This window comes from Mercenaria mercenaria, chromosome 5, assembly GCF_021730395.1.
Source record: "Mercenaria mercenaria strain notata chromosome 5, MADL_Memer_1, whole genome shotgun sequence".
Taxonomy (NCBI): Eukaryota; Metazoa; Mollusca; class Bivalvia; order Venerida; family Veneridae; genus Mercenaria; species Mercenaria mercenaria.
In genome coordinates this window covers 71,970,118-71,983,280 of record NC_069365.1, presented here as the reverse complement: position 1 = coordinate 71,983,280, position 13,163 = coordinate 71,970,118, and the positions used below count along the sequence as shown (strand labels likewise).

The window sequence follows — 13,163 nt, the reverse complement described above, 5'->3', positions numbered from 1 at the left end:
CCTAAATATTGCTGTTATGTTTTGTAATAGATAAGTAGTTTACATTTTTTAACAATTTTAATTTTATGCAAATTAAATAGATTTAAAATTTTGAAGAAAAGAAGCATTATAAATCATACCAATTTTGACATTTAATTAAATATCGCTGGGGGTATTTTTTTTAACAGGGATGTAATGAACAAACAACAAACTGACATTTTACTTTCTTTTGATATCCATCACTAAGTAATGTTGTATATAGTTTGGTAATGTCCACAATTTGATCTTCTAACCAAAACCAAAATTGCAAGGTTAATTCACAAGCTTGCCACAAGCTAGCATTTTGAACATTGTGGCAAGCTTAATCGCAAGCTTGCACAAACGTTTTGGCTATCTTACAGAGGCATCAAGAGGGGTTCGAACACACAACCTCCCGCACTTGAAGCGGATGCTCTACCACTGGGCTATTGAAGCAGTTTAAATGCAAAGTGATGTGAAAAAAACAAGCTGATAAAGTAATTTGTGAAAGTGTATGATAATACAGTAATCTGTCAAAATACAAGAAGATACAGTGAGAACGTAAGCAAAATGTTACAGTAATCTGTGAAAATGCAAGATGATATTTAAACACAAGCTGATGTACTGCAGTAATCTGTGAAAATGCATTAGTAAACATCCAAAATGTCGAGACAGTTTTGCAAAGGAACATTCACAATCAGACAGCTATATAATCAATCGATGTAATACTGTAAAATCATTTAATTTCATGGGCATGAAATTTCGTGGTTTTCCTCAAAAAGGCAATTTCGTGGGGATATGAATTCTTGGATTTCAACTTTTGAACATCAAATGAATGGGAATTTTACATGTTCGTTGGGATTAAATTTCATGGATTGACTGAACCATGAAATCCACAAAAATTAGGTCCCCACGAATATTAATGATTTCACAGTAAAAGCTTTTACAGACTGATACAAGTATTTACAAATGATACTAGCATTATAAGCGAAATTTATATAATATGCCATATTAAGCAAAATTATGTCAAAAGGTTTGCAGTATTTAGAAAGTTAGAAGTATCTATATAATTTCTTATATTTCCATATACACGGTTTAGCAGTCATGTAGCTAATAAATTATGCATTCAACGGCTGACGACCTTTTCGCTGTATAAAGGTGTAAAGCTCAAAAAAGTCTGCCAGAAAGTTACAATTTCATATGTATACTCAGTAAAAAGATGGTAATATGAGAATCAATAAGATATTCTTAGAAGTAATGTACTGAATTTTCACATTAAGGAATTTTCTTGAGCATTAATCTTGTTGGAATAATGCTTTTCTGCACCATAATAGACATAATTGTCCATCATAAGATAGAAAATGTCTATTTACTATTGTGTGTGTCTGTAATTTAGCATTTAATGTTTTACCTAAGGTTTCATACCATTCAGATGGCAATAAGAATTCCAGAAAGTTTAAACCAACATGGATGAACCTTCACATCACCTTCCCAAAAAAGTCAACCAAAAATATAATTAGCTACTTTAATTAACATAAACCTGTTAAAAAGAGGCAAAGAGTTTTGCAATATTTAACATAATGCTCAAAATTATTGCAATGCATGTGTCTAAGACTTGGTTTTTAGGACTGGTCTTGATTTCATACTGGGATTGGGATGTCATTCTGTTCTCTGACTAAATGTTTACTGACACTTTTCTGGATGATAGCAATTTAAATCATCTATAAAAAAAATTATTGTTAACCGGGTATTGACTTTAGACTAAAATTTACATATACAAACACAGACTTAGAATTCAGTTGGAAAATCCTGTCCTTTGTTGGGTAACCTGATATTCTTTATGATAATAAAAGTAAATACAGGATGGAATTTCCAATGCAATTTCAGAGTTTTTATTGATAAAATATTTCAGAGATCAAAAGGTTTTCATGTTTCATAACAGCTTAATTACAAGATAGAATTTCAGGATGTTTTATTGATAAAACATGATGTTCATTCATAAAGAAAAAATAAATGATGTACTTTACCAGTAGAAATGATAAAACATGATGTTCATTCATAAAGAAAAATAAATGGTGTACTTTACCAGGTGAAATGATAAAACATGATGTTCATTCACAAAGAAAAAAATAAATGGTGTACTTTACCAGGTGAAATGATAAAACATGATGTTCATTCTCAAACAAAAAAATTAAATGGTGTACTTTACCAGGTGAAATGATAAAACATGATGTTCATTCTCAAACAAAAAAATTAAATGGTGTACTTTACCAGGTGAAATGATAAAACATGATGTTCATTCATAAAGAAAAATAAATGGTGTACTTTACCAGGTGAAATGATAAAACATGATGTTCATTCACAAAGAAAAAAATAAATGGTGTACTTTACCAGGCGAAATGATAAAACATGATGTTCATTCTCAAACAAAAAAATTAAATGGTGTACTTTACCAGGTGAAATGATAAAACATGATGTTCATTCTCAAACAAAAAAATTAAATGGTGTACTTTACCAGGTGAAATGATAAAACATGATGTTCATTCTCAAACAAAAAAAATAAATGGTGTACTTTAACAGGTGAAATGATAAAACATGATGTTCATTCATAAAGAAAAAATAAATGGTGTACTATATCAGGTGAAATATAATGGTCGAATGGAATCTCAGATTCATTAATTCCTTAAAGCAAAATACAGGGAATAAAACGTTAATGTTGCTATAATGTACAGCTATTCTGAATTTAAGGTGGTTAATCATATTTTGGTCAAGTACCAAAATTTTTCAAAACTTTAACATATTATCATTTATGTATGTTGATAACTGAGTGCTAAATACATGTTACATTTTCACAGCAAGTATATTTTTAAAACTTGTCATTTTCCTATCCTGGTTGTCTAACCAAAATAAGAGTTACTGAAATTTTTATGAAATAGGTCATTTTATTATAATTCCTTTAATAAATTCTTGATAGAATACAGGAAAAGGGAAAAATGGCTTAAGGTATTGCTTAAATGTGATTGACTAATGCTAATAATTCAATTTTTTTTATAATAAAGACTGAATAAATTACTCAATTATGTTTAAACTTTTCGTATAATATTACAATTTCTGATTACTGTGAATGTTGTTTTATTGGTAATAGGTTTATTCTTGTTAAAATTCAATGCCAAACAGTATATTTTTCAAATTTATGATAGACATAAATATTAACAAGCATTCGTAAATTCTTATCATTACAAATAAAGTTGAAATTATAGAACTGCAACATGAAAATAATGCAAAATTTATAACACCCAATCAAGCATAAAACACTGGATATTTGATGCTATTTGCAGTGGTTTAGTTTTCACTAATATTTATAAACTGCATTTTAGTTACTACTTCCGCTCGATAATTTGAATGACAGCATGTTTATATTATCGTTTGATTGTTATGGTTCTCATGCATCATTGAACTCAAAAAAGGCTGTCAATGATAGAAGTTAATTGCAAACTGTAATGTTATACAAAAACATTTGTTGTATTGAAACCTTTTAATGAAGAAAAATCATAATTATCAAACATGTTATCGTTTGAGTTATCGTGCGGGATTTATACAAACAAATTAAAAACAAGCGAATATGAAGAAGCGACAGTATAAACAGTTTATACCGAATGTGATTTGTTTATAATAGATACCTGTTATATATCAAATAAAATAGTAAATGTTTTACGAAATAGTTACAGAAGTGTCATCAGTGACCCAATCTACAGTTTGTTCTGAAATTGTATTGTAGTGAGTAACAAAGTAACCTTTAGCCTGCTGGCGGCAAGTGATTTTGCATTTGTGAACAGTGCAGACCAAGATCAGCCTGCAGGGATGTGCAGGCTGATCATGGTTTGTACTGTTCTCTATTCATACAGTGAATTTTCAGTGAACAACCCTTTGATAATAAGTGGTAACTGCCCAAATATTAGCAGGGCAATAATGCTATTACATTCATGCTAATTTGGAATGCACCACCTTGTCTCAGGTGCTCCCTCTCTATAATTTGCATAAAGCTGTTTCATTAATATTGTAATTAAGGCATCTATGACTTTCCATAGGGTCAAAGGTAAAACAGGTGCAAAAAACCTGCTGATGTAATATTTTACATTGAGAGAATATACTGATACAAAATCCTTATAACCTTTAACATGCTGGACAAGATTCATGATTCTGCCTTTGCACCAGTGTAGATCATGATCAGTCTGCACATCCTTGCAGTCTGATTAAGATCTGCACTGTTCGCCATTCAGTCAGTATTGTTTTGGTAAGCACCCTTTTTAACAGTTAATGGTACTGTCCAAATTGGAAGAGGGACAAGTTCATTATAGAAATTTAGCAGGGTAAGGATTAAAAACATTGGTTGATGAGCCTGTTAATGCTGGTTCAGGGAATCCAAGAACACTGGAATGTTTAAAACAGAACAAAAGCACACTCTGTCCGGTTATTTTAGCATGAAACAATGTTTTACCATTTTAGCAAGATATATACATAGCAGACTGACCTATAACTCACAAATGGACACATGAATTAAGAATGAGATTGTTAATAATGGAACAAAAACCATAATGGATAATGTAGTCTGTAGAGTATCATTCTGTCCTTTTAAAGACTACCAGGAAGGTGGTATTAATGTTCTTGATATAATATTATTGTAGCCAAAAATAGTAACTGTTACATATCAGAAATTTGAGTCATGTTCATAAGTTCCATACAATATTTGGCATTTTCATTTATTTCTTCCTTATATGGCAGTAATGGGCCAGCACAAACGTTATATTATTGGTGAAACAGAAAATTACACCCCCGCTCTCCAAGACACACATATGTGCACACACACACACACTTATTGATGGAAAAGGAAATAATTTTTAAAAAAACACATTGATGGAAAAGGAAATAATTTAAAAAAAAAACAACAAATTTACATCAAAACAAAATTTAAAAGCTTTGAAAGAAAGCTAAAATACCTTATTTTATATTATAGCTACAATTATTGATGACTGTGACAGTTTACATAACATTGTGGGGGTGGGTATGGGGGAGGCATTTGAGTTATGTTCATGACCAAGTAAGGAAAACTTCATACAGTTGTCCTGTTCATACACATAAAAAGTAAATGTCAACAGATGGTCTTGTAATCATTAAAGTATTTATTGTGCAGGAGTTAATAAGAACCATGAGTGTTTAAACTTAACATAACTAGGTAAACATAGTTTTTGACAATTGTTTACATTTATTTCTTTACAAATGGCATTCTTTTTCAAAGGGGAGCAACTCCTTTAGAATATTTTAAGTATCTGCAATTCTATGGGACGTTTGTCAAGATGTTCATTTACTAATAATTTCTGTTGTTTTGTGATATACTGCTAAAACTTAAGTCCTGTGCTTCAGACAAATCTACACATTTAAAACATAAAAATGTGTTTTGTCGAGCTGGTATGAACGTGTACAACTGTTATGTGTAATTTATGGGTGAATTACTTGCAAAACAGTGAACAACCTTTCAAATGATAAATGGTACTGCCCAAATAAATGATGGACCAGTTCCTTTTAGAAATTTAGCAGGGTAAAGTTTTAGAGTAGCAGACAACTTTTCCATATGAATCTGCGATGGCAGACAAACAGTGTCAGACATAAAGTCTTAAATTCTGTCATAATGTTACCAGGAACATTCTTACCTAAATTGTGTTCTATACACTGAGCTTAATTACTATGTTGAACCTGTCATGCTACGTTTTAGAGAACTTTCAATTTGAAAAAGGTATTTTTAAAAATATGTTACACAGTAAGTATTAAATGATCATGCTTTTTGGATCAACATTAAATTTCAAAAATTTGAAAATAGCTTTTAAATATTCAGTAACCAGTGTTTTGTGAGATATTTTAATGTGTATGAAAGTGCAGCTAATTTTGATTTCAGTAAGGTTACTTATCCTTTTGAAATTTCTACATATCGTTTCGACTAAAAAAGTGTTATTTTAAGTAAGAAATTTCCTAAATTAATTGCACAGAATCATTTAAAAATGTTCTAAATGACTTATTAATGAAAGCCTTTTTTTAAATTTTGAAAATTTGTCATATTATAATACAGGGTCTAATTAATGCAGATTGCCGACTTAAAGAAACAGTAAATGCATATTCTAACAGATTTGTAAAAACACATTCTCAGGGACAACACAATATTACTATCAAATCAGTTTAGAAATACGGTGAAATTTCTGTAAAGAAAAAAAATAAAACAAAAATGTTAAAAGCTATAGTTAAAACTAATTAAGTATCTTCAAAAGCCAGTCAAATACTAGCAAGAACATATAAAATGGGCCAAGGCATATATTTCTTTGTATAAATATACATAAGATTTCAATGATTTTAAGAAATACAAATAATTTTATGACTTACTTAAAAAAAAAGTGATTTTTACCAGTGTAGGTTGATGAGGCATAATGAAACGTTCTAAAGATGAGAGAACAGAAATGCTGGCAAAAATCTCTCATATTCATATTGACCAAAGACAATATCGATCAGCTCTTCATTTCTTTTTAAATAATGTCGTAGATTTTAAATATGGATGATAAAAACTCTATAATATATGTTGATAATTTTGTAATTTTGAAGTTTTCATTAAACGTAATCAAAGAGGGGGTTTTGTCAGTTGTGGTACTGTCAAGTTAAAAAATGGCAAAAAGTGCAATTATAAATGTTCATGCAATGTTTCTTTTAAATATTTAAAAATTTCTCATTTGCATTCTTGATGTCCAGTTACTAAAAATGGTTTGTTAAAATTATTAATTATAATACCTATTGAACAGCAATATATTTTATAATATCCCAAACATGACTTCGAACATTAGCTATCCGCTTATCCAGTGGAATGGAACTTAACATGATGATGCATTCATTTCCATACTGTCACCCATGTAACAAATGCAAATTTAAATATAACACAAGTTTTCTGTCATTTGTTTTCATATTTTAGATAAACTGATAGCAACAGCTTCTGATGAATGCTATGTGTCCAATAAAATGTGTATAATCCAACAAGTTTGAAAGTCGTTCTCTATAAAACTAGCGCTATATGGAATATTGACAATCGCTTGCCTCCATCAAACCTGTAAAGTATTGGGAGAAATCGTCTATCATAGAAGCACTATTAGTATAGAACGGCTTCCATTCAAGCTATTGTTATTTCGGAGGGAGAGATCGAGACAGCTAGTAGAGAGACATTGGAGACTCTGGTAGTCTCTATGCGTGTTCCCTTTCTTATATTTTATACCATATTTATACTAGTATTATTTCTATTATTGATATTCAACAGTCAAGCTGGTGAGACTCGTCACCATAATTTTTTGTTTCGCAAATATCGCATTTCCCGTAAGTGAATCTTTATTCTATGTGCATACATTAACTTTTTGTTTGCAATCGAGTGAGTTATAGCCCTTGTGGTATTGCAGGAGAGACTGATAAGAAAATACACAGAAAAAAGAATTTTGGAAACCGTTCTTTAAAAGTACCGTATAACCCCGTATTAACGCCCCCCCTCTAATTAACGCCCCCCCACGTTTTTGGGGAAAATAAAAAAATCTTACTCAAATTGGTCTAGATCCAACACATAATATCCAGATAATAACAATTCCATAACAATACAATGAATTTCAAAAAAACCCACATTTTATTAACACAAACTTTTAAACACGTCAACAGGCATGGCACAAATAAATCTACTGTGTGTAAGTACTGAATATGCTACGTGCAGGTAAATCCACATAAACATCTGGGTTCATAAACGCTACAGTATTGATCGAATTTAACTCGGATCACGTCACTCAGGCGCGATTTCACAGTTCCAGTACGATGACGTATCGGGTTAATATGTCAGTGCATGAATTGGATGAATAGGGGGGCGTTTATACGAGTTTCTGACATTGTTTGGATCAAATTTTTCGTAAAATGCATCGCCCCCGGGGGCGTTTAAACGGGGTTATACGGTATTATAGAAGCTGCAAAAAAGAGAAGCTGCAACAGTACATGGTTAGAAAAGTACTATCTGAGCCGTTCCATGGGAAAACCAACATAGTGGCTTTGGGACCAGCAGCACATCTGCGCAGTCTGGTCAGGATCCATCCTGTTTGCCAACAGTTTCTCTAATTGCAATAGGCTTTGAAAGCGAACAGCATGGATCCTGACCAGACTGCATGGATGTGCAGGCTGGTCTGGATCCATGCTGGTTGCAAAGCCACTATGTTGGTTTTCCCATGGCATGGCTCATTTTCAAAGTATACAGGGCTTAAAGGGAGATAACTAAGAAAAATGGATCCAGTGTTATTTTCTTCTAGATGTTAATGAGATATTTAAATGTATGACAGTATGACAATGTATTAGATGGTAATTACTGAAAAAAGGAAATACTAAAAAATTAATATATTGGATGTTCAAAACAAAAATATGGCAACACAAAGGCATTAAATAAAAATAGCCAAGTTAGTTTGACAGAATGTCTGTTAATTATTGCATCAAATTTCTGCAAAGGGAGGTAATTAGAGCACACTGTCTTGTTGAATATAATACATATTGCTTTAGTGCTGTGTGCTAATTTAATGCAAAATTTTTAAGGCTTGCATGAAAATTCAACCTTATGTTTAAGTAATATCATTTTGGTAACAGTCAAAGTGTGGGATATATAGATAGTATTGTTCGGATATAATACTATATTAGTTTTGTTCATGATGAGTAAATGCTTTGAGTATACCTGTAAGCAGAATCTCAGTGAATTATTCTTCTAGAAACCTGTGTTTTCTCTTCATGTCAAGTATGTCAGGAGAAAAAATAAATTGTTATGATAGGTAAAATTCCTATAAACATTTTTCTGGCATATTTATGTACTATTATTCTTCTTTTTTTTTTTTTTTTCCAGACAAACGAAAGTAGTGTCTGGATAGAAATGTCAGACTATATAACTAAAGTTATTAATCCATTATTATAGAGTTTTGGAGGATATAATTATGTGGGTTTTTATTTGTTTGTAATATTTGCAAAGAGGAGAGAAGTTATTATAGAATATATATAATGTCTCAAGGTCATTTGATAATTATTTCGAGGAGTCTTTTTTCATTTGTTTTTAGCTCGAAGAAAAAGTTAAGAGCTATTGCACTTGCCTTGGCGTTGCCGTCACCGTCGCCATCGCCATTGGTTAAAGTTTTTGATAAAGTCAGATATCTCTGTTACTATCAAAGCTATTGACTTGAAACTTAAAATAGTTATTTACTATCAAGACCTTAACCAGGAGAAACAATCCCCATAACTTTGATTGAATTTTGACGGAGTTATGCCCCTTTTTAACATAGATTTTTTTTGTTAAGGTTTTTGATAAAGTCAAATATCTCTGTTGCTATCAAAGCTTTTGACTTGAAACTTAAAAATAGCTATTTACTATCAAAGTCTATATACACCAGGAGAAACAATCCCCATAACTCTGATTTGAATTTTGACAGAGTCATGCCCCTTTTTAACTTAGTTTTTTTGTTAAAGTTTTATATAATGTCTAATATCTCTGTTCATACAAAGCTATTGCCTATTATGCCCCTTTAATGGCAAAACTTTAATTCAGAGTCAATCACTGAGAAAAGTCGAGCATGCTATATTACAGAGCTCCTTTGTTCTAACTTTAAACTTTCTTAACAGATTAAATTTGTAGAAAAAAGTCTCAATTTAGGTCTGAATGAAGGTGAACATGCATTAACATTTTCTACTCGGGACTTAAAAACGAGCTCTAATTGGTCTGAACACACTCATAAATTATGTAAATTCCTTACCCCACCCCTCTCGTATAAAATACTGATGATTTCACATGAAAAATGAAAAAGAATGCATCAACATGTATTACCATACCAAAATAATGTAGATTGATGTATCAAATAAATGAGTGTGTGTTTTATCCATTTTCAATGAAATAAGTCCAGTTTATAGCAAATTAATTGGTAAACATTGGAAGAAAATGGCGTAACTCCGTAAGGGGAAATAACATCTGTTCTAAAAATAGTAATGGGTTGGTTTTTCCAACAATTATTATGTGATTTTATTACCGAGCAAAATTTTTCTTTGAATATCAAAATTCATTTCAGTTGGGAATTTTCTTATGATGGGAGTTTTTTTGCTTCAATGGTAAAAATGGAGCTTAATTGGCATGAGAATGGGCAGATATTCGGCCGTGAGACAGGTTTTAACTTAGTATTTTTTGGTTAAGTTTATGAAAAGTCAAATATTTCTGTACTATCAAAGCTTTTGATTGAAATTTAAATAGTTATTTACTATCAAAGTCTGCACCAGGAGAAATCATAGTCAAGCACTGAGAAAAGTTTAGCGTTCTGTCTTATTTGGACAGCTCTTGTTCATTTAAGAAATAATATATTAAAGAGGCAATTATAATTGTTTAAGTCAATTTATACACAATAGGGAGGTTATAATTACAAGGAAAAAAAAATCATGATGGTAATCTAGCCCTAGAGAATTATTCCATATGCTACATAAGTAATTGGGAGTGTTTGAATTAATTAAAACATTGCTTGTGCTAATGTATTTTTCTTTTACACATATTAAATATGCTTTATGTATAAAATAGATCACGAAACACTATAATAGCATTATGTTTGTCTTGGTGACGTTTTAAAGTCGAATGAGTCATTCCTACTTCATCATCTATTTAAAAATTTACTTTAGGTCATACTGAAATCCTGTGATTGTCTGGCAGGTGAAGTTATAAGTAAATTACCATAAGAGATATATAATATATTGATTTATCACAGTGCGGACTTCAGCATGTCCCCAATGTGACACAGCAGCAAGGCTTAATTGTCCATATTCAAGCCATTTCCCAGGGCGTTATTAATTTCCAATCCTACTATAATCACCATGTTATGCGGCTTCAGGACTCTGATTTTTGTGTGAGATGACTGCCATTAAAGCATGGATAATTAAAGCATATTAAGTTTGCATGATCAAATTTTCCAGTTATTTAATAGAACTGTACTTGGAAACAGGTCAGAGATTTCCTCGGAAGGATTGATAAGAATTTAATCCCTTGTTGATCAATTTTTATGTGAAGTTTTATCAGAATTGTGGACTTAAAGATGTGCTACTGTGAAATCATTAATATTCATAGGGGATTAATATTCATGGATTTCGTGGTTGAGTTAATCCACGAAATTTAATTCCATCAAACAAGTAAAATTCCCATTCATTTAATGTTCAAAAGTTGAAATTGATGAATTCTTATCCCCACGAAATTGCTGTTTTGACCAAAAACAAAAAACGAAATTTCCTGCCTACAAAATTAAATGATTTTACAGTATACAAAAGCTGACTTGGTATGTTGAGCTGCACAATCCAGTGTTGTGTTGAAAAAGACATTTATTTAAAAAAAAAAAACTAAAAAAACTGCCAATTGTTTTTAGAGGGCCATGTTTTCAGAGATATAATGATACAAAAATTTTGATTGCATTAGGCTTTAAACAGAACACACCTAATACATGTATAGCTAAACACTTTAGTATAAAATCTAAAATCCTCTGAAAAATGGAAGTTTTTTTTTTCTTTCTAAAAGTCAGCTGTTACTGAATGACTTTAAATTATGAATGTTGTTCATCAATTAAGTTATATATTAGTGAAGTTAAATACATTTGAGCCGCGCCATGAGAAAACCAACATAGTGGCTTTGTGACCAGCATGGATCCAGACCAGCCTGCGCATCCGCGCAGTCTGGTCAGGATCCATGCTGTTCACTAAAGGTTTCTCTAATTGCAGTAGGCTATAAAAGCGAACAGCATGGCGCTGGTCTGGATCCATGCTGGTCGCAAAGCCACTATGTTGGTTTTCCCATGGCGCGGCTCATTTATCAAGGATTTTGTACACTTGAAGTAAAATATATAAGTATATAAAGTACACAAGTGAAAGATAATGGACATAGTATATCTTTAAAATAATGTATAATAGTATACTATTTTCATGTACTGTTTAAAAAAGAATTGATGAAAAACCTGTTACAGAAAAGATAACTCGAATGTTTTAACTGAACTTTAAGTATGATAAAATAGGAGCGTGGTCTAGTGGTTAACCTAAATATCATGCTGGACATGATTGATTCTGCCTTTTCGACCAGTGTAGATCATGATCGGTTTGCACATCTGTGCAGTCTGATCCTGATCTGCTCTGTTTGCCATTCAGTTAGTATCGTTTTGATAAACACCCGTTTTAACAGTTAATGGTACTGTCCAAATTGAAAGATGGACAAGTTCATTATAGAAATTTAGCAGGGTAAGGGTTAAAGTGTCAGCCTTTCTTCTCAGGGTTGTGGGTTCCAGCCCAAGCGGGGTAATGACCATGCCTTCTCATATATTATATATAATATACCAGATTTATTTAGCACCCTTTTCTTGATAAATTAGTTCAGAAGCGCTGAACATAGAGCAAAGGAAGCCACCGATGACGCCAAATTCATCCTCTACTAGTACAGTCACACAGAGCGATCAGACCCGAGGGACAGAGTGAGACAAAGCCCAAAGAACAGAGAGAGACAGAAATGTTTGTTTTTTTAGCTCACCTGTCACATAGTGACAAGGTGAGCTTTTGTGATCACGCAGCGTCCGTCGTCCGTGCGTTCGTCCGTCCGTCCGTCCGTAAACTTTTGCTTGTGACCACTCTAGAGGTCACATTTTTTGTGGGATCTTTATGAAAGTTGGTCAGAATGTTCATCTTGATGATATCTAGGTCAAGTTCGAAACTGGGTCACGTGCCGTCAAAAACTAGGTCAGTAGGTCTAAAAATAGAAAAACCTTGTGACCTCTCTAGAGGCCATATATTTCACAAGATCTTCATGAAAATTGGTCAGAATGTTCACCTTGATGATATCTAGGTCAAGTTCGAAACTGGGTCACGTGCCATCAAAAACTAGGTCAGTAGGTCTAAAAATAGAAAAACCTTGTGACCTCTCTAGAGGCCATATATTTCACAAGATCTTCATGAAAATTGGTCAGAACGTTCACCTTGATGATATCTAGGTCAAGTTCGAAACTGGGTCATGTGCCTTCAAAAACTAGGTCAGAAGGTCAAATAATAGAAAAACCTTGTGACCTCTCTAAAGGCCT

The 13,163-nt window shown here is 32.1% G+C and overlaps 2 protein-coding genes across 4 annotated transcripts in view; one reads left to right on the top strand and one right to left on the bottom strand.

Moving 5' to 3' along the window:
* LOC123557589 (arginine--tRNA ligase, cytoplasmic-like) overlaps positions 1–13,163 on the top strand; it is a 252,954-nt gene that overhangs the window by 135,505 nt on the left and 104,286 nt on the right. The window lies entirely within an intron of this gene.
* The window catches only part of LOC123557588 (uncharacterized), a 36,965-nt gene that overhangs the window by 12,578 nt on the left and 11,224 nt on the right, over positions 1–13,163 (bottom strand). Inside the window, exon 1 of one of the 2 annotated variants that reach the window (XM_045349140.2) lies at positions 6,826–7,246. The exons of the other annotated variant lie outside the window; for it this stretch is intronic. The gene's annotated coding sequence lies outside the window, so the exon portion shown is untranslated. Of the gene's footprint in view, positions 1–6,825; positions 7,247–13,163 lie in introns of those variants that run through there. 2 annotated transcript variants of the gene reach the window in all.